The 20,287-nt window shown below is 43.5% G+C and overlaps 1 protein-coding gene across 3 annotated transcripts in view; it reads left to right on the top strand.

Annotated features, from left to right (window-relative positions):
* Positions 1-20,287, top strand: part of CLIP1 (CAP-Gly domain containing linker protein 1) — a 122,798-nt gene that overhangs the window by 15,980 nt on the left and 86,531 nt on the right. The gene's annotated exons all lie outside the window — the stretch shown is intronic.

Here is a 20,287-nt window from a genome sequence, read left to right as displayed (position 1 = left end):
TGCTGTGTGAGCAGCCCATCCTCGGGAGGTGACTGCTCTTCCCATCCCAAGAATGTAAGCTCAGCCCAGCCAGGAAAGATGTGTTAAATTGGCCCCAGGCAGGCCTGTCAGCTTATTGCTTGGCTTTTGGTGCTCCTGGGTGAAGTTGGAATACTTGACCTTCTTTGTTTTACTCAAAAGTGAAAGTAAATACATAAATGCTCTTCAGTTTTGTCTTCTCCAGGCCTTTCTGTACATAGATACGAATGTGAATGAAATCGAAAGAGAGAATAAAATCGAATGACTTGCCTTTCTTTAGTGGAAACATGAGTCAGTTTGGAAAGCTACCAGAGTGTTGTGTAAGTGTTTTCAGTGGCTGAAGCAGACCGGCTCAGGTTACACTGCATCTCCCCTGTTGGGGGTGGGGGACAGCAAGTGACATAGCATACAACAGACACTTACATAACCATGACTCCAGGGGACAGGATTAAGCTGTGAATGAACCTCCCAGACTCCGGAATATGATACTAGAGCACAGCCTTTGAATTTTTCTCTAAAGCTGGACTTGAAAATGAGCTTCAGAAACACTCCAACTAGACTTTCCATTACCCTCGGAACTTCTTTACCTTCCCTTCTGTTATTAAGTTCATGAACTCGGATCCTTTTAGAATTAGAAGGGAGCTCAGAAGTCTCAGAGTGCGGCTGTCTGTAGGTAAGTCTTCTAACCTGTCTGGGGCCGGATTTTTTCGCCGTCCCCCGCAGGGCACAGTGGAGACCTGGGTCTCCAGCTGTCCCTCTACCAAAGCATGTGGCCGTCTTCCCGGGGCTCAGTGCCAAACGCCCTCTCCTGGCAGATGACTTCATTGCAGTCTCAGATTCTTCAACTCTCCTTTGCCTCCCAACAGAATTTCCAGAGTTAGTAAATAATGGAGGGTTTTTGTTTTGCTCATAGACACAGTGGACCATGAGGGGACTAGGTGAGCTGTGGGGATGTGATTTGCCTGGGAAGCTGCCATGCTGTGCTGGATGGTGCCAGGTAATGCTGAGCTTGCCGGAGCTGATCTTATCAGACAGGTCTCTCTCCACACATGGCAGAGTGCTCTTACTGTGGCAAAGTTAGCCACAGTGGCTTTTCTTCCACTCTGGACCCTTGCCGTCTCGCTTAGGGAGTTTGGATTTGAAATCCAAAACAGTCAAACCACGAAAGGATGGAGTTGGAAATGGATCTGACTTAGTGACCTCTAGTTACAACTGAGGATACCGAGGTCTGGGAAGGAGTTAAAGGCTAATTCAAGGTCATCCAGCCAGGATGGAATCCAGGTGTTCATTTTTTAGTCTAGAAATGTTAGTTTTTTTGGTACTTTTTTCTAAAGCCAAAACTTTTTTTTTCTTTTGAGATTTAATTTATTTGACACACAGAGAGACAGGCAGAGAGAGGGTGGGAAGAAGGCTCCCCGCTCAGTAGAGAGCCCGATGCGGGACTTGATCCCAGGACCCTGAGATCGTGACCTGAGATGAAGGCAGAGATTTAACCCATTGAGCCACCTATGCGCCCCTTAAAGCCATAACTTTAAATAATAGTAAATGAAAATAACAAAACGAAAATGAGTAAACAAAACCTTTAAAAAAATCAGAGAGGATTTATGAAGAATATTATTTATGTTTATTTTGGGAACTGCTTGTTTTGAGGAATCGCTTCTTTCTGTAAACTGCTTAAGCTTCTTTTAGGTTATGAGGGAGAAGGTGAGGTTTAGAATTTATTAAAATAGTTCCTATAAGAAAAACTTTACATTATGGAGAATTTCAGATGTGCACAGAAGTAGAGAAAATACTGCCATCACCTAGCTGAACAGTTGTCAACTCATCGGTCTTAGCTCACATAAGTTTTAGTATGCTGTAATCAGACTTGTGTGTTTTTTACACCTGTTTTGCCCTTGACAGTAAAATGCCTTTTTGCCCTTAAAAAAAAAAAATTATTTATTTGAGAGTGAGTATGTGTGTGCTTGTAGGGGGTAGAGGTAGGAAGAAACCCAAGCTGATTCCATGGTGAGCAGGGAGCCTACGTGGGGCTTGATCTTACCACCCTGAGATCACCACCGCAAGATTAGGACCTGAGCTGAAACCAAGAGTTGGACATTCAACTGACTGCACCACCTAGGAAGATATAGTGCTTTTAAGAAAATATAGTATGTTTATTTATTATTCATGTAATTATGTTTTTTTGTAGTATGAAGTATTTTCATCTCAGCTGCTTGTCTTAAGAATTTCTTCAGTTGGGCACCTGGGTGGCTCAGCCGTTAAGCATCTGCCTTCGGCTCCGGTCATGATCCCAGGGTCCAGGGATCAAGGCCCACATTGGGCTCCCTGCTGGGGGGGTAAACCTGCTTCTCCCTCTCCCAGTCCCTCTGTTTGTGTTCCCTCTCTCCCCCTCTCTCTCTCAAATAAATAAATAATCTTAAAAAAAAAAAAAAAGGATTATTTCTTCAGTTGACTTAGTAGATTGTAAAGCTCCAAGCAAAGTTTCCCCCCCTTTTTTTTTTTTTTTTAAAGATTTTATTAATTTATTTATTTTTAACGTAATCTCTAGGGGTGCTTGGGTGGCTCACTGGTTTAAGCCTCTGCCTTCCACTCAGGTCATGATCTCAGGGTCCTGGGATGGAGTTCCCAGTCCGCTGTCTGCTCAGCAGAGCGCCTGCTTCCCTCTCTCTCTCCCCCTGCCTCTCTGCCTACTTGTGATCTTTCTCTGTCAAATAAATAAATAAAATCTTAAAAAAAAAAAAATCTCTACCCCCATTGTCGGGCTTGAACTCACACTACCCAGAGATCAAGAGTTGCTTGCTCTATCGACTGAGCCCACCAGGCGCCCTTAAGTTTTATTTTTTAAGAGCTAGATGCTGTAACAGACCCCACCGATTTTGGGGTCTGTTATACTTAAACAGGTATAAGTTTTTTTTCAGTTATGGAAAAGTCCAGGGTGGGTTTTCTGATGGAGGACGGGAAAGAAGGGATTCAGGGAACCTGGCTTCTCCTAGTTGTGACACCATCGACCTCAAGCCCTGCTTCTGCCGTTGCCCAGTTGGTCTCCAGCCCACCAGCGGAAGGGCTGGGATGAGGGACCACACAGGGAAGATCTTAGGGGCTGGCCCGGGCGCGGCCCACCGCCCCGCCCCCGCTCCCACTGGGGGGCACCCCACCCCTCGCGGGCACCTCGCATCCCATTGGTTTGGCTCCATCACGTGACCAACACCGAGTTGCAAAGGGCCCTGGGAAATGTGGTCTGGGACTCCAAGAAGACCAAGAAATCAGCTTGGTTTACACCTGGCTATTCTGTGTGCATATCCACTTGTCGCGCTGCCCGTGTGTGCTGTATTTATGTTCCTGTGTGGAAAGCAGCATAGTAGAGTGTTTTCTTTGTGGTTGAAGCCATTTTACTATGTCTTAAAAATCTTTTTCTTCCTGCTTAAGAAATGCTATCAGTTCATTAAATAAAACTTAACAAACTCAAGAAAACACAAAGAAGACCAAAAAACCACCACTAATCCCATCACCTGGAGATAATTATTAGTAATCCTTTGTAACATTTCCTTTCAATTCATTTTGAATTTCAATTCATTTTTTAACATCAAGCATTTTTAACTGCTTAGAAATAACAGTAAATTTTCGTAATTCTTATTTTGTGCCTGGCCCATGAACTCCAGAACTTCTAAGAGGGGGAAGCTACAGCAGTTACCAGTAGTCTGGAAATTTTGCCCTTTCTTAGCAAAAATACATGATTGCAGAGCTGTGATGAGGCTTTATGCTTTGGGCATTTTCTTTCTTTTTTTTTAAAATTTATCAAAGATTTTATTTATTTGACAGGCAGAGATCACAAGTAGGCAGAGAGGCAGGCAAGGAGCGGAAGGCAGAGGCTTTAACTCCCTGAGCCACCCAGGCACCCCCCCCCACACACCCCGGGCATTTTCCAAAATTAACTTGTAGGTTACCCATCTTAATCCTCATTCCTCTTAGTAAATAGAGTAAATATTGGAGCTGGCAAAGTTAGATTGTCAAGGCAGAGGTAACATTTTAGGTTCATGATTCACTTCCTACTCAGTTTTCAGAATTCTTAAATATTGTTTAATTTTCAGGAGAGAATACTGAGAAAAGGTGTTTGAAACTGAGCCAGAATTAAAACTTGCCAGCTTGAAGTACATAAAAATATATTTCTGGTGGTGAGGTGAGAACTTAGGGTGGATGTGCTTTTCTCTGTTTACCTGCATTGCTTGTTCTGGTTGGCAGTCCAGAAAGATGCTGCTTGTCTCAGATGGGAGAACACTTTGGGATAAGGTACATTTCTTGAGTCATCAGCTCCAGTTTCAGGGATGTAGAACCATCTGGGTTTTTTTTTTTGTTGTTGTTGTTAAGTAAGCTCCATGCCCAGTGTGGAGCCCAATGCAAGCCCAAGGCTTGAACTCATGATCCTGAGGTCAGGACCTGAGCTCAGATCAAGAGTCAGATGCTCAACCAACTGAGGTACCCCTGAGGGACCCCTGGTTTTTCTTTAAAGTGGTGAGGTTGAGGTTGTGTCTTAGAGGCAGGACCACATCAGAATTCTTCTTTGTGATGTCATTATCATGACTTCATAGGCAGGGCTCCTCAAATTGTTTGTGCACCTTTTGGCAGATATGAGCTGAGGCCTGGCCTGATTCTACAGACACCATGAGGTATCACTTTGTCTCATGTTGGTAGATTGTGTTGGCTTTCCTGCAACTTCTGTAGATTAAAAAAATACATTAATGTTAGGCTGTCAGTATTTTTCTGAAGATTGTATAATGGTAAGAAAATCATTGTTTTAAAATATCCTCTGGTAGGAAATTAATAAAAGAAAACTAGTAGAGCAGTTTTTTATTGTGCAAATGGGTATATGGTTAATCATTGGCTCTATTTGCTGCGGTAATTGCTATCAGTTTTCCTGTTTCCTGCAAATCTAAGATTTTTGTTCCTTGAAAATATATCTTCAGCATCAGGGGCAAGTAACAATTTGAAATGATCAGACTTGGTTGTCAGAATTAGTGTAGATTATTCATGACCCAGAGGTCATAAATAAATGCAGTGCATTTATTTATCATTTATCAATAAATGCAGATGCATCACACTTGAGAAGTTATTTGTTTTTTAATATATTGATTTGCTCTTTGTACCTGTTTTAGCTGGAGTTGGAAGAAAAAGTGTTGGTTCACACAAAGGTCCAGAAATCTAGTCTCTGATGGTTAATACATATAATTTCCTCAAGTATTGTCCTCCTTTATATTTTTGTTTTCATTTTAAAGGATTCTATTTACGCATTTATATGAGAGAGAGGGGAGGGAAAAGCAGACTCTGTACTGAGCTCAGAGCCTTACGCTGGGCTCAATGCCACACACTGAGATCACAGCCCAAGCAAATAACAAGAGTTGGAGGCCCAACCCGACTGAGCCCCTTAGGTGCTGCTATTTTTATTTTATTTATTTATTTATTTAAAGATTTTATTTATTTATTTGACAGAGAGAGATCACAAGTAGACAGAGAGGCAGGCAGAGAGAGAGGAGGAAGCAGGCGCTCTGCTGAGCAGAGAGCCCGATGTGGGGCTCGATCCCAGGACTCTGGGATCATGACCTGAGCCGAAGGCAGAGGCTTTAACCCACTGAGCCACCCAGGCGCCCCGCTATTTTTATTTTTAAGATTTATTTTAAGATTTATTTATTTTTTAAAAAGATTTTATTTATTTAACAGAGAGAGAGAGAGATCACAAGTAGGCAGAGAGGCAGGCAGAAAGAGGGGGAGGCAGGCTCCCCGCTGAGCAGAGAGGACCCTGAGATCATGACCCGAGCCGAAAGCAGAGGCTTAACCTACTGAGCCACTCAGGCGCCCCATTTTAAAATTTCTTTATGACAGAGAGAGAGTGAGTGATCGTGGTGGGGAGGGGCAGAGGCAGGAGGAGAGGGTCCCAAGCAGACTCCGTGCTGAACACAGAGGCCAATGTGGGGCTTGACCCCACCACCCAGAAATCATGACCCACACCAAAACCAAGAGTTGGATACTCAACCGACTATGCCACCCAGGTACCCTAAGGATTGTCTTCCTTTAAACAAAAACTTTCAAAAACCTTGTGTCCTTATATACTGGGTGCAAGCACTTGATAAATTATCCCCTCCCGGGAGCCTGGGTGGCTCAGTGGGTTAAGCTGCTGCCTTTGGCTCCGGTCATGATCTCAGGGTCCTGGGATCGAGTCCCGCGTCGGGCTCTCTGCTCAGCAGGGAGCCTGCTTCCTCCTCTCTCTCTCTCTGCCTGCCTCTCTGCCTACTTGTGATCTCTCTCTGTCAAATAAATAAATAAAATCTTTAAAAAAAAATTATCCCCTCCCATCTTTTATTTAAGTAGATATGGTTTCTTCTAAATTTGATTGTGTGAGTTTAAGTTGAGAGATTATTAGGTGGCCAAAAATTTTCTTTTTTGTTTTTTACTGCTTTTCCCCCTCACAAAGCATGTCAAAATTAAATTCAGCATCCCATTTTTTGAAGTAGACTTTTTCAAATGTCCCGCGTTTTCCTCTGTAACAGTCACATGTCCCTATTTTCTTTTTTTTTTCCCCTTCAAAGATTTTGTTTATTTATTCGACAGAGACAGAGATCACAAGCAGGCAGAGGCGGGGAGAGAGAGAGATTGGGGGGAAGCAGGCTCCCCACCAAGCAGAGCCTGGTGCGGGGCCACATTCCAGGACCCTGAGATCATGACCTGAGCGGAAGGTGGAGGCCCAACACTCTGAGCCACCCAGGCGCTCCACATGTCCCTATTTTCTTTCTTTCTTTTTTTTTTTTTTAAAGATTTATTTATTTATTTGACAGAGAGAGATCACAAGCTGGCAGAGAGGCAGGCAGAGAGAGAGAGAAGGAAGCAGGCTCCCGGCTGAGCAGAGAGCCCCATGCGGGGCTCGATCCCAGGACCCCGGGATCATGACCCGAGCCAAAGCTCAACCCACTGAGCCACCCAGGCGCCCCACATGTCCCTATTTTCTTAAACAAATAGACCTAGAGTCTTAAAACATTCACTTTCTTTAAAACTACAACCCCTTCATGGGTCCACTGGATGTGTTCCCTTTCCAGTTTGTCTCTTTAACTGGGATGCCTGTAAGACAGCTTCCTAGGGCACCTGGGTAGTTCAGTGGGTTAAGCCCTCCACCTTCTGCTCAGGTCATGATCTCTGGGTCCTGGGATTGAGCCCTGCATTGAGCTCTCTGCTCAGCGGGAAGCATGCTCCGCCCCCCCACCCCGCCCCCACCTGCCTCTGCCTACTTGTGATCTCTGTCAAATAAATAAATAAAATCTTTTAAAAATTAAAAAAAATTAAAATTTTAAAAAATAAATAAAATCTTGGGACGCCTGGGTGGCTCAGTTGGTTAGACGACTGCCTTCGGCTCAGGTCATGATCCTGGAGTCCCGGGATTGAGTCCCGCATCGGACTCCCAGCTCCATGGGGAGTCTGCTTCTCTCTCTGACCTTCTCCTCGTTCATGCTCTCTCTCACTATCTCTCTCTCAAGTAAATAAATAAAAAAAATCTTTTAAAAAAAATAAAAATAAATAAAAAAAAATAAATAAATAAAATCTTAAAAAAAAATAAAAAAGACAGCTTCTTAGAAGTGAGCTGACCTGTATACATAAGTTGATCAGTTTTCTTGGCTACAAACATTTCTACATTTTTGGCATATATTCTTAGGCAGGAAGAAAAGAACCTTCGATTTTTGAATTCCCATCCCCTTTGCAAGATCTCTTTAATGGAGGGTTATCCAGTGGGATCCGAACAGTAGCAGAGCATAGCAGAGGGGGAGTCATCCCAGAGCCATCTCAAAATGACTGTTGGGTAGTTTCCTGGGGGCAGCCGAAATAGCGTTTGCTTGTTGTGCTTTGCAGTGTTAGGTGGCTCCGGCTTCATTTCCAGCCTTGGGATTCATTCCTAGAGTCATGTTTTTACTTTTCCTTCCTCCCAGGTCTTGGTAACTAATCCACTGTTTGTTTGTTTTTTTTTTCTTTACTAAAAGCAATTTTTTTTTCTTTATCTGGGTATTTTCAGTATTCTTAATGAAGCGTGGATTGCTTGTTAAAAGGAGTAACTGAAGTAAGGTTATGTTCTGTGTTTTGAGAAGGGTGTAGTCTTGAACTATACCCCTAACCCCTGAAGATCTGTTTAGAACAGAAGGCTGATAGCTATGTAATTTCCTGTTAAAAGACTGTGTCGTGAGAGAAATTCTGTCTGAGAGGAGAGTGGGGTACTTGAATTCTTGGAAATAATAGCCAGCCGTCTGGGTGCTTACCAGGCACTGGCATTGGCCTCATCACGTGAAGCCTCCCCAGACTCTGGTCTCTGCCAGTATCTAACACTCTCAACAAATGTGTCCCAAATCTTGACTTCCCTGGGGGTAGGACGCATTTTTTGGTTGGGTGGAGGAGAATAATTGTACTTTCTGGAATCCTGACTTGGAGTAAAGCTGACATTCTCAAGAAATGTAAAGCATACCTCTTTTTGGGAAGTACCAAAGAAGATAGGTCTTCTAAGGTTATTTGCTTCCCTGAAATAAGTATCTTGCCCTTTTAAAATTTATGTAGGTCAGATTTCAGAGTTAAATCACAAACTAGGATATTAATCTACTTCAGATTTTGTGCTTCTTTGAGGCCTGGCTTTTTTGGTTTCAAAAAACGGGTAGATTACCCATGGGTAGATTAAACGGGTAGATTACCCATGGGAAAACCTAAACCCAAACCCCTGTTCCTCTAGTGTTGGTGTTTAGCAGCAAACTTCCTGGTAGGTGTGATGTAAACCTTTTCCTTGAAGGAAGAGCATTGGGAGGGATTGTGCTACGGAGCTACTTAAATGTCCTGGAGTCCTGTCTGCTACGGAGTTGGTGCTTGGAATATCTCCCTCCCCACATTTCCCATTTGAGAATGTATAAGCAAAATAGCTATTTTTGACTCTTCAGAAGTAGGTTCTAGAGATAAACATCTTGCAAATGGTTCTTGGCTCAGGGAGGCTTGGTGGCTCAGTTGGTTAAGCTTCTGACTCTTGATTTTGGCACAGGTCATGATCTCAGGGCGGTGAGATCGAGTCCCTTCATTGGGTGCTGTGCTAGGCATGGAGCCTGTTTTAAATTTTCTCTTTCCTTCTCCCTTTGTTCCCCCCGCAAAAAAAAAAAAAACCCAAAACAATAACAACAACCACAACAAATGGTTCTTGGCTTGAAAAGATATTAGAACTATGGCATTAGTCAGGTCAGTGGTATAAATATAGGATTCTTGGGGTTAGTGTGTAGTCTGTGTTGCAATATTATACTTTGGAAATGGAGATTATAAAATAATGTGACTGGCTTTTAAAAATACATGAAAGGGGCGCTTGGGTGGCTCCGTAGGTTAAAGCCTCTGCCTTCGGCTCGGGTCATGATCCCAGGATCCTTGGATCAAGCCCCACATCTGGCTCTCTGCTCAGCGGGGAGCCTGCTTCCTCCTGTCTCTCTGCCTGCCTCTCTGCCTACTTGTAGTCTCTGTCTGTCAAATAAATAAATAAAATCTTTAAAAAAAAAACAAAACATGAAAAAGGGTGCGTGGGTAGCTCAATGGGTTAGGTGACTGCCTTTGGCTTGGTTCATAGTCCTAGAGTCCTGGGATTCAGTTGTACATTCCGCTCCTGACTCAGTGGGAAGCCTGCCTCTCCCTCTGACCTTCTCACCTCTCATGCTGTTTCTCTCTTTTTCTCAAATAAATAAATAAATAAATAAAATCTTAAAAAAAAAAATACACCTGGACTTAGGTTTTGTCATCTAGGGAAAGTGTTGTTCATCTATAATGGTGATAGGGCCATTAGTAATTCTTAGAACTCTTAGAATTATGTATATGCCTTGGATATATTTTTGCTATGCTGAGTAGTTGGACATCACATATTAACTTTTTTTTTTTTTTTTTAATTCAAATTCTGGAAGCAGCCAGTAGTGTTTTAGAGCCAAGTCCAATGAAAAGCTTTGAGGTCTCAAGATAGCCACTACCGCACTGGGTCACCAATAAAGTACAACTTGTAACCTATCTCTGAAGTTATTTCCGAAAGAGGAGTCAAAAATATTTTGACCAAAAAAATATATATATTTGACCAAAGGATTATAATTCAGATAACCTTAACATTTCCTTAGTTGATCACATTTGGCAAGTAGGTCCTCTCTGAATGGAGGAGGTTCTAGAACAGTGCTGTCCAACAGAACTTTCTTTTTTTTTCTTTCTTTTTATTTATTTATTTATTTATTTATTTGACAGACAGAGATCACAGGTAGGCAGAGAGGCAGACAAGAGAGAGAGGAGGAAGCAGGCTCCCTGCCGAGCAGAGAGCTGGATGCGGGGCTTGATCCCAGGACCCTGGGATCATGACCCGAGCCGAAGGCAGAGGCTTTAACCCACTGAGCCACCCAGGTGTCCCAACAGAACTTTCTTTGATGGTAGATATTGTTCTATATATTGCACTGTGGTTATTAAATACTTGAAATGGAGCTGTCGTTAATGATGAGCTAAATTTTTTTAAAAAAGATTTTATTTATTTGACAGAGACAGTGAGTGCAGGAGCACAAGCAGGGGGAGTGGGAGAGGGAGAAGGAGGCTTCCCGCCAAGCAGGGAGCCAGATGCAGGGCTCGATCCTAGGACCCGGGGATCGTGACCGGAGCCAAAGGCAGATGCTTAATGACTGAGTCACCTAGGCGCCCCAAACTTTTATTTCATTTTGAAGGTTTATTTTTAGGGGCACGTGGGTGGCTCAGTCGGTTAAGCATCTGCCTTCTGCTCAGGTTATGATCTCTAGGTCCTGGGATCGAGCTCTGCGTTGGGCTCCCAGCTCGGCAAGGAGTCTGCTTTTCCCTCTCCCTCTGCCTCTCCCCCTGCTTGTGCTCTGTCTCTCTCGAATGAATAAAATCTTGAAAAAAATATTTATTTTTAGAGAGAGACCACGTGTATATGTGTGTGTACAGGAATCTGGGGAGGGACAGAGGGAGAGGGAGAGAGAGAATCCCAAGCAGACTCCCAGCTGAAGTCAGAGATGATCATGACCTGAGATGAAACCACGAGTGGGATACTCAACCAACTGAGCCACCCAGGTGCCCCTGAATTTTTATTGCATTTTAAAAGAATTTAAACTTTATTTTAAATGTTTAAAAAGAATTTTAAAAGAAATTAAGCTTTAAGCAGCACATGTGGCTAGTGACTACCATACTGGGTAGTGCAGAGCTAGAATATTTAGCTTTCAATATGACTTACCAGTCTGTAAGTGGTAATATACCATAAAAATCTTAAAAATTAGTTTACCAGCAAAAAATGAGTTTATTTGTAACTAGCAGATAATTGTAATTCAGAACAAGCAAGCCATACCAAAAAGTATAGAGAGTCCAACAAAGGAGAAAGCACGTTCCTTTATGGAGAAGGAAGCTGGGAAGGGTGGTTTTTGAGGAAAGTCCACTGGAGAAATGCTAGAGTTCAGGGTCATGACTGTTTCTTGTTGGCTGAGTAGGATAGTCGATTTCCTGGAGGAGATGCAGTGTACTTCCTCCGCTTCTCTAATTGATGGTTTTTCCTGTTGACAGTTCCGTTGGGGTTCTTCCTTGAGGACAGGTACTGCTTGAGAGCTCCCCCTTCTGGCCTCCTGGCTCCATGTTAGTGAGGTTTCCCTTTATAAAGGTTCACGTTATCAAGGCAGGCTAGGTCGAGGAACCTGGTCTCTGCTGCCCCATGCGCACAGTAGCAGAGAAGGCCAGAATTTGTCATTTGTGTTCGGTGGTATCTAACCTTCATAGCCTCTCCAAATTTATCCTTGCTAAGGTGTTATCTGAAGGATTTGAGGTGAGAACCTTCCTTTGTGTTTCCATTTTGATCACTGACTTCAGATGCTCATGGCTCCTCTTCCTTGAAATTTAAGACCTACCTTGGCAGCCCCTGTCTGTTACTTGGACACATGGTTGGAGTGGGTGAAGGCTTGGCAGGCCACTAGAAAAAACCTGCCAACCCTTGGTTTAAATCTTTGCTTGACAGTGGTAGCCAGGTTAAGATAACTGAGATGAACCACTGACATAAATTCAGGGTTTAACAGGAAACTCTAGCCATCTTTCATTTCCTACCACTGGAATTTTGAAGTAAAGGAGGCTTTTCCCTTGGGGTAAAAGGCAGGTAAAAGCAGATCATAGTAAATTTCTTAGATTGAACTTTAAGACTCTTGTCTAACTCGATTTCTTGCAAGAATCTTCTGACGTGTGTCAAACCAGGCTTCTCACTTTATACCTTTCCTCCTTCTCCTTCTCTGGAGTCTTACCTCTCTGCCTTTTTAAAAATCTTGACTGCCAACTCCCGCACAGAGGTGGGGAAGGGGTGCCTCCGTGGCTCAGTGGGTTCAGTCTCTGCCGTTAAGTTACTGTCCTTTGAGCCCCCTCAGAAACCCTGCCTTGCCGTCGCGCCTTTTCTTTCTGCCTTAATCCGCTCTACGCTTTCCTCTTTGAAAACACTTCTAGAACCATCACGTGGTATTGGTATTTGGTATATCTCATAAATTATATGTATTCTTAGTTATTTTTTATGTATATATGGGTCTTTTTTCCCAACCACATTATAAATTCCTTGAGCTTATGTTTAGGACCTGTATTTTCCGTCAGCTGTAGGTAGCACAAGTATGACTTTTTAAAATTTGTTGAATTAAGCAATCTCCATACCCACTGTGGGGCTCGAACTCATGACCCTGAGATCAAGAGTCATGTGCTTTTCCAACTGAGCCAGTCAGGTGCTTCCCCTACCCCCAAGTATAACTTTTTAAAATACTGATATACCCGGCCTGATTTGTAGAGTCATTTAAACAATTGAGGCTACTTTCCTCATTGATTTTATTTAATGAGGATTATTTATAAAGTACTGTGGGGAAGGGGTGCCTTCGTGGCTCAGTGAGTTAAGTCTCTGCCTTCGGCTCAGGTCATGGTCTCAGGGTCCTGGGATCGAACTCCGCATCGGGCTCTCTGCTCAGCACGTAGCCCGAATCCCCCTCTCTCTCTGCCTGCCTCTCTGCCTACTTGTGATCTCTGAAAAATAAATAAAATCTTTAAAAAAAATACTGTGGGGAATATAGCAATGGCTAAAAGACGTGGAATGCACATTCTACACACACAGCTCAGTGTGCTTGGTGCTAGGAAGAGTCCAAACTGTGCTATGGGAAGTTGTAGGATGGGCACAGTTTCACTGGCGAGCATTGGGGAAGGTTTTGTGGGGCAGATGAATGCCTGAGTTTGCCCTTGAGGAAGGTTTCAGTAGATGGAGGTAACTAGACCTGGAAAGGGCTTCAAGGCTGAGCAAACCACCGGAAACAGCAGCAGAGGGGCCTGTAGTGCCAAGGGCTCTGGAGTGGCATTTGGGGAATCGGACACCTGGATGGTTCACATGATTAAGGAAATGAACCTCAGGGGACTTTTCTTACCAGCTGATCAGCAGGGAGTGGTTCTCAGACATAAGCATCAGAATCACCAGAAGAAGGGCTTAAAATCTAGGCCTACCCCCAGAGCCCCAGAGTTAGTTTCAGGAAGTCTGGTCAGGGGCCTTGATGATGACTCGTGTTTCTAACAGGTTCCCGGGTGACATTGGTGCTGCTGCACACTTTGACTATCACTGATTTAGAATACAGCCTGTCTGATAACTGCCTTAGAGAGACACCTGGTTTATGCATACAGATACCCTGATGGTAGCGCATACTTGTGTTCTTTTTGCTACGTATATACTTCTCATCTTCCGACAAATTGTAGGTTCAGTTCTATCACTCAGCCCCCTGCACAGTGCTGTGCCCGTGGTCATACAGTAGTAATGCTGGATCTGCTGACTGGGCATCCTCACCTGTAAACATCGGAACCAGAGGCACATGCTTCTGGAAGCCCTTAGGGCATGGGGGTTTTCAACCTTTGCAGCTCAAATTGTAGGGCACAAACGAACAGAACAGAACAGCAGTTCTCATCCTTTTCTCCCCAGGACCCTTTTACCTTCTTAAAAATTGAACTTTTTATCTAGGTTTTATCCATTGATGTGTACCATATTAGAAATTAAAGCTGAAAATATCAGTTCATCAGAAATTATAACAAACCCATTACACATTACATACATTTTAAATTAATAACTGTTTCTCTAAAATAATAACTTGAGTGAGAAGATGACACTGCTTTTGCGTTTTTGCAAATGTGTCTTTAATAGAAAACAGGTTTACTAGAAGGCAGCTGCTTCTGCATTGGATCTGTAGTGAGAAGTTGTTTCCATTGATGTGCATGAAGAAAATTGGCCTCAGACAGTTGAAGAGAAGAGGAAAAAAGTATTTTAAGAGCATTTTCAGATAATTATGGATTTTCTTCCTTTATACTAGTCCCAAAATTTGATGGGTTGTAGTTTCATCAAAGTGGCATCTGAAACTATGAATGTTTATTGTTACATAAAAATCCATTGGCCTGCTTTGTGCTTTGATGATTTTGTAACATTGTGCGTTGTAGGTTGAATGATACTGGTTTGTGGAGAGGCACGTTTCCGTGTACTGACACATTTCATTATATAATGTACAAAAATTACATTTGTGAATACCGTTGATCTCATCCCAAAAGTCTTTAGTATTGGGAAGCTGTCGAGCTTACAGTAGAGGATATGTTTTCCAAAATTCTAAGTTTAGGGGCGCCTGGGTGGCTCACTTGTTAAACATCTACCTTCGGCTCAGATCGTGATCCCAGGGTCATGGAATCGAGCCCCCCATCCGGCTCCCTGCTTGGCGGGAAGCCTGCGTCTCCCTCTCCCACTCCCCCCTGCTTGTGTTTCCTCTCTCGGTGTGTCTCTCTCTGTCAAATAAACAAAATCTTAAAAACAAAAACAACAAAAACCCCCACAAAATTCTAAGTTTCTCTTGAACGCTTAAAATCTCTCATTGTCAAGTTGATTTCCTTGAAGTGACCCTTCGCGTGGTTCCTTTTCAAGAACATGTCTGCCGGACAGCCGCGCCGCAGTCACCACAGTCTACCGTTTTCTTCAAGGAAAGTTCACATTCTGTGAAAAAAGTGGCAAATTGAGCCTGTGCCTCCTTCGCCCCCGTTCTTCTCTGAGACATGGTACGGTGGTTCACGGCCGCTGTGCTTCGTGTGCGTGTCCTATTTTGTTGTAGGGTATTAAAAAGGCACATATTTGGGCCGCCTGAGTGGCTCAGGCTCAGGGGTTGTGAAATCGAGCCCCATGTCGGGCTCTGCGCTCAATGCAGAGCCTGCTTCAGGTTCTTTTCTCCTCTCCCTCCTGCTCACTCTCTTTCTGTGTCAAATAAATAAATAAAATCTTTTTAAAAAGCATATATTTAAGGGTTGAAATGTAATAAAATGATTTGTTTTTCGGCTACACCAAGTGCTTTACATTGTTATGGGAAAGTGGCTTCTCCCCTCCTTGCACGTACATGGGCGTGAAGAACGTGCAGCGTGTTCTCATTGCCCTGACGTGGCACCTGCGGTCCGTGCCCACCAGCACTTTCGCACCTTCAGTGGAAACATCAACGAGGTGGAAAAGGCAAAAAATGTCTTAGTAATACTGTGCAAATAGTTCTGTTTCCCTAAAAGGGTCTCGGGGGTGTCCTAGGAGTACATGGACCTCATCCTGAGAACCATGGTATCACAGTAAATGAAAGTCAGAGTTGGCAGAATGGCATATTTCTGTCACTCCTACCGTGGTGAGCTTACCTTCCACTCAGTAAGTTCAGAAACTCATTTTTAGGGTGCCTGGGTGGCTCAGTGGGTTGGGCCACTGCCTTCGGCTCAGGTCATGATCTCAGGGTCCTGGGATCGAGTCCCGCATCGGGCTCTCTGCTCAGCAGGGAGCCTGCTTCCTCCTCTCTCTCTCTGCCTGCCTCTCTGCCTACTTGTGATCTCTCTCTGTCAAATAAATAAATAAAATCTTTAAAAAAAAAAAGAAACTCATTTTTAAAAATCCATTTACTCAGAGGTGAGACTCTTGAATCATAATAATAGACTTATTCTGCATTGGATCTGTAGTAAGAAGTTGTTTCCATTGATGTGCATGAAGAAAATTGGCCTCAGACAGTTGAAGAGAAGAGGAATAGGGTACTTGGGTGGCTCAGTGGGTTAAAGCCTCTGCCTTCAGCTCAGGTCATGATCCCACGGTTCTGGGTTCGAGCCCCACCTCCGGCTCTCTGCTCAGTGGGGAGCCTGCTTCCTCCTCTCTCTATCTGCCTCTCTGCCTACTTGTGATCTCTGTCAAATAAAAAAATAATAATAATAGGCTTAGAGATTATGGATTATAAAATATAACTTTGTATATTTATAGTGAGAGAAATAACAAAAGACACTATTCCTTTTGGTCACGGCTGGAGACCCAAACCTTAATCTGAGTGTGGAATTTTGGAGCCTTGTTTCAAATATCCTTAATGCTGATTTTCATACAATTTTTTGCAATCTTGGCTCATCCTTCTCCATACTACCCTTGTTTATTTTCCAAAGAAACTTTTTCCAGTGTCCATAAAATAGACATTTTTTTTTTTAACTCCCTTTCTGGACTTTCTGGGTTATACTTCTTTTTACTTTGGCAATACAATACCTTTCATCATTTTTATGTATTTTCACTTTTTAAATGCTAAATTATATGTATGAAACCAGTATGGGTGGGTGTATACATATACAGTGTAGAAGGAGAGGAAGAGAGAATCCTAAGCCAGCTCCAGGCTTAGTGAGGACCCCAGTGTGGGGCTCGATCTCCTGACCCTGAGGTCTTGACCTGAGCTGAAATCAAGAGTCAGAGGCTTAACCCACTGGGCCACCCAGGTGTCCCAGAGTACCATCACTTCTTTGAGTCTCCTTGAGAAAGCTGTTTAATTGCTCAGATCTTCATTGTCTTTGACCATGAATAGCCATAATGACAATTGTTCACCTCCCTGGGACACTTTGAGATGCAGAGAAGACAGTTTTATCCTGGTGCTGTGGGCTCTCTTGGTGCTGTACACATGTAGGTCATGTTAGTAAGAAGAGTCCTAATCTCTTTAATTGTGGTGTGCTGTCCTTCCTAAGTTGAATGTTAGGTTTATCAGAAAGAACTTGGACTCTGGAATCAGGCCTGCGCTGCCTGAGGTCACTTGGCTAAGCAGCACAGATGTGACCCTGCTGGTCACATCTGTGCTGCTTAGCCAAGTGACCTCAGGCCGTAGATCGTTAACAAATGAGGAAATGCACCTGTTAATTTCTGAGGTGCTAATTGGTTTGTTAAGGAAGGATAATAGTAGCTGATCCCACAGAACTGTAAGCTTCAAATGGGGTAATAATATGCGTAGAAACTATCTATAGATTGTAATCTGTGTATTGTCCTTACATGTTGGGAGGATAGAGGAGATGGGTGGTTTGTCTTCTTTTAGGTTCAAAACTCTTGAGATTCAGTAAGCACAAACATCAGAAATTTAACTGCGCTCAGGATATTAGTGAGGCAAGAACGTCTTTTTTTTTTTTTTTTTTTTTTTTTTTCTGTTTGCATGTTTTGGAATTGATTAGTTTTAAGGTGACATTCACTGACCTTGAAAGATTATGCAGAGATGTTGCTTCTTGGTCATTACAGTTTGTGGGTACCATGACCAAGACTTTGATCTTTTGTTTTTCAGCAAATTGATTTTTTTAAATCAAGCCTGACATGCCATTCATTAATAATGCATGAAGAAGAAACTTGAATTAGAAGATTTAAAAACCCAGCATGGCTGATGTTGCTCCTGATTCTTTTATTGAAACAGACTGGACTTTTCTCCTTTGTTATTATTTCTTGGTCACAGTTCTCTGCTTTGGGATTCAAATGACTCAGATGGACCACGATGCAGAGGCATTCACATTAGACGACGAAGTCCTAGACTTTGGGTTTATCACTATTCTTAGGTTCTTTTTTCTTTTTTTTTTTTTTTTTAAGATTATTTACTTATTTGACAGACAGAGATCACAAGTAGGCAGAGAGGCAGGCAGAGAGAGAGGAGGAAGCAGGCTCCCCGCCGAGCGGAGAGCCCGATGCAGGGCTCAATCCCAAGATGCTGGGATCATGACTGAGCCAAAGGCAGAGGCTTTAACCACTGAGCCACCCAGGTGCCCCTATTCTTAGGTTCTTAATAACCCCATGCTCTGTTCTTAGGCCGAGGCGTTTAGATCGTCAGATTTTTGTGAGCTCAGGGAGTTGAGCTGCAAAATTTGAAATTGGCTGAGGCTTCCAAGTTGCTGATTGTGGTGGTTTTCAAAATCTCTCTTTAGGGAGGAGTGCTTGACCAGAGCCCAAGAACTCACTGTTCTGCCTGAGTGAAAGTATTTTAAGAAGCATGTCATCCTCTTTTCTTACCATCATAGCTTGCCCAGGACCATTATGCTCTGTCCTATTCTTTTTTTTTTTTAAAGATTTTTTATTTATTTGTCAGAGACAGAGGGAGAGCGAGCGAGCACAGGCAGACAGAGAGGCAGGCAGAGTCAGAGGGAGAAGCAGGCTCTCTGCCGAGCAAGGAGCCCGATGTGGGACTCGATCCCAGGACCCTGGGATCATGACCTGAGCCGAAGGCAGCTGCTTAACCAACTGAGCCACCCAGGCGTCCCTGCTCTGTCCTATTCTTACCTACCTGACCCTTTTACCTTACGATGATGGCCAGGGTGAAGAGTAGACACAGCATAGCAAGTCCCCGTGGCAGCCTCTGCCCTTCGCCTGTCTCCACCCTTCTCAGATTCTCTGGACATGTAAATAGTCTTTCTTAGCTGAAGTTAGAAGGGACTCAGCCATTCCCTTCCATCTAAGGCAATAGCAAGAGCCAGTAAATCTGCTTGTAACTTACAGGCTGTGTATGGTGAGGGTCTGATAGTGAAGCAGGTGGTTTCAAACCTGACCCTGAATCAGCCACCTGTCCTGGCACCCAGACTCCCACACCCACTGCCCCCCCGCCCCCCATGGCAGGGATGATGACTGTGGAGACAGAAAGGAGCCTGGGGATTTTGTTTTAATAGTCAGGATTGGCCTTCCAGGAAACAGCATTTCTTTCTGTGTTAATCAGAGTCTTCTCAAAACCACATAATTTACTTTGACATTTTAAAAAACACCTTGTACCATTTTGAACCCTCTTAAGAACCATGGGGAATCTGCAAATGGAGCCTAATGAGGCAACTGTCTTGGCATGATTTTTCTTCAGTCTGATTATCTTTCAACAGAAAAGCTGATGTGACTGTATTAGGCTTCTAGGGCTATCTTTTTTTTTTTTTTTTAAAGATTTATTTATTTGACACACAGAGATCACAAGTAGGCAGAGAGGCAGGCAGAGAGAAGGAAACAGGCTTCCTGATGAGCAGAGAGCCCGATACGGGGCTCGATCCCAGGACCCCGAGACCATGACCTGAGCTGAAGGCAGAGGCTTTAACCTGCTGAGTCACCCAGGCGCCCCTTCTAGGGCCCTCTTAGCAGATTGTCACAAACTGGAGGTCTTAAAACAACAGAAATGTGTTCTCTGGGGTCTGGAGGCCAGAAGTCAAAAAGCACTGTGCCCGCAGGCTAGTTCTTTACCGGCGCCCTGAGGGAACACTTGTCTCATGCCTGTCCCTGAGCTGTTGGTGGCTTTTTTACCTTACGATGGATACAAGGATGTCGGCCATCCTTGGCTTCAGACACATCACTGCAGTCTCTGCCTTCATCTCCTGGTGCCTCCTTGGTGTGTTCTCTTCCTCTAGTAAGGATGCTTGTGGTTGGCTTTAGGGCCCACTCAGGTAATCCAGGGTGATCTCATCTCAATATCCCTAAGTGAATCGCATCTGCAAAGACTCTTCTTCCAAATAAGGTCACATTCACAGGCTCTGGATGGATACATCTCTGTTGGGGGTGGGGGCAGTGAGCACCCTTCAGCCCACTTCATAGTGGCTCCATAGAGGCTCCTCCGTCATCCCTGGCTAGATGTTTTCACTGGTGCTTGTCATTGCTTGTAAGAGAGATGGGGTGGCAGAGTCACATCAGTGTGTCATTGTCCCAGCTCCACTAGCAGAAAGTACAAAAACACAGTTGTTTGACAGAGTCAGTGAATAGCATTTTTCTCTTTGATTGATTTATTCCATTTATAAATGTAATGTCTGGAAATCTTTCCCCACATTCCAGAATCCCAAAGCCTTTCCGGTCTTCTTTTTTTTTTTTAATTTTTAATTTTTTAAGTTAGTTTCAGAGGTAGAATTTAGCAATCCATCAGTTGAAAATAACACCCAGTGCTCATTACATCACGTGTGTGTCTCCTCCTCT

Source organism: Mustela lutreola, chromosome 11 (assembly GCF_030435805.1).
Source record: "Mustela lutreola isolate mMusLut2 chromosome 11, mMusLut2.pri, whole genome shotgun sequence".
Taxonomy (NCBI): domain Eukaryota; kingdom Metazoa; phylum Chordata; class Mammalia; order Carnivora; family Mustelidae; genus Mustela; species Mustela lutreola.
This window is presented reverse-complemented; position numbering and strand designations above follow the sequence as displayed.